The sequence below is a fragment of the Arachis duranensis genome, chromosome 10 (assembly GCF_000817695.3).
Source record: "Arachis duranensis cultivar V14167 chromosome 10, aradu.V14167.gnm2.J7QH, whole genome shotgun sequence".
In the NCBI taxonomy this organism is placed as follows: Eukaryota; Viridiplantae; Streptophyta; class Magnoliopsida; order Fabales; family Fabaceae; genus Arachis; species Arachis duranensis.
Window position 1 is genome coordinate 38,389,361 of NC_029781.3, and position 415 is coordinate 38,389,775.

General features: G+C 40.2%; 1 non-coding gene across 1 annotated transcript; it reads right to left on the reverse strand.

The window, feature by feature from the left end:
• Window positions 1-135: 135 nt before the first annotated feature.
• On the reverse strand, window positions 136-243 carry LOC127743400 (small nucleolar RNA R71). The gene has a single exon (XR_008004792.1). It is a non-coding gene; the product is annotated as a small nucleolar RNA R71 (small nucleolar RNA).
• Between the last annotated feature and the right edge of the window lie 172 nt (window positions 244-415).

Here is a 415-nt window from a genome sequence, read left to right on the forward strand (position 1 = left end):
CTTATGCTATTCCCTTTTGCTGTAAGGGACAGAGCTAGGACATGGTTGGACTCTCAACCTAAAGAAAGCCTGGACTCTTGGGAAAAGCTAGTCAATGCCTTCTTGGTAAAGTTCTTTCAACCTCAAAAATTGAGTAAGCTTAGAGTGGAAGTCCAAACCTTCAGACAGAAGGAAGGAGAATCCCTCTATGAAGCTTGGGAAAGATACAAACAATTAATCAGAAAGTGTCCTTCTGATATGCTTTCTGAATGGAGCATCATAGGTATTTTCTATGATGATCTCTCTGAACTATCCAAAATGTCTTTGGATAGCTCTGCTGGAGGCTCTCTTCATCTGAAGAAGACGCCTACAAAAGCTCAAGAGCTGATTGAAATGGTTGCAAATAACCAATTCATGTACACTTCTGAAAGAAATC